Genomic DNA, 1,022 nt, shown 5'->3' with positions numbered 1-1,022 from the left:
CTTGCCAATCCCCGTGTAACAGATCAGTTTTTAACGGTTGTTACATGTATTGACAGCCGTTAAAAACGGATCCATCGACTTCTATGGGCGCCGTCAGGCCGTAAAAACAACCAAAAATAGGACATGCCCTATTTTTTGACGGCCGTTATTCACAGGCCGTTAAAAAAATGCCTGTCTGAATACACCCATAGAACATCATTGTCCTGAAAAGGGCCGTTAAAATAACGGCCTTCATACGGCCGTTTTTCACTGTCGTGTGAATAAGGCCTTATTGTGAAGGAACCCTTCTAACAAGTAGGGATTATCCTTTAACTAAAATCAGTACACCCGAGATCATGTTTACCTGACTGCGCAATGATCTTTATGTGAGCAGGTTGGTAAATCGCAGGATCAACCACAATGACTACGGCAGGCCACGTGCCGTCTTGTACCTGTTGTGCTGTTGGGGGGGGGGGGGGGGGTATCCGAAAGGTAATATTAAGGTTTATTATTTCGGGCTGTGTAAAATGAGGCGATTTTTCACTTATATTTAACATGAGGGACAGATTATTGTCAGTTTATCAGGATTATTGTCAATCTTGTCATTTTTAGAATATAATATTAGTAGTAATTCACATTATGGGAAAATATAAACGATTCATGGCACACAGGGCTGTATTATATTACTCCAGTGTAGCAAATTTGGCGAGGTGTGCATGAAGGGCATGCGGTGATCACTATGGTATGTGTGGTAACAGGAAGCGGCGGTGACTACCAGCCCCGGTACATATGAACGCACCGTCTGTATGTGCTCAATACACACAATGGGGGAGCGGCCAAGCATTAAAAATAGAATGAGCGAGCAGCGGGGGCGGGGCCGAGTGTCTGGCGCTGCAGGTTTGCGTGCTCTGGTGACGTCACCACAGAACAGGCAGCCGGAGATCGGGTCTGTGGCCGGCGCTGTCAGTAGGTGGCGGGGCCAGCGGCTGAGAGAGAGGGAGGGTGGTGACGGAATAGGAGCGGGGGATAAGGCGAGTGGAAGC

The 1,022-nt window shown here is 47.7% G+C and overlaps 1 protein-coding gene across 1 annotated transcript in view; it reads left to right on the top strand.

Moving 5' to 3' along the window:
- The first annotated feature begins 920 nt into the window (after nucleotides 1-920).
- The window catches only part of GRAMD4 (GRAM domain containing 4), a 176,583-nt gene continuing 176,481 nt past the window's right edge, over nucleotides 921-1,022 (top strand). Inside the window, 1 exon segment of the mRNA XM_075857227.1 lies at nucleotides 921-945. The gene's annotated coding sequence lies outside the window, so the exon portion shown is untranslated.

The sequence above is a fragment of the Rhinoderma darwinii genome, chromosome 3 (genome assembly GCF_050947455.1).
Source record: "Rhinoderma darwinii isolate aRhiDar2 chromosome 3, aRhiDar2.hap1, whole genome shotgun sequence".
NCBI classification, from domain to species: Eukaryota; Metazoa; Chordata; class Amphibia; order Anura; family Rhinodermatidae; genus Rhinoderma; species Rhinoderma darwinii.
Note: the sequence above shows the minus strand (reverse complement) of the source record. Positions and strands in the feature narration are given on the sequence as shown.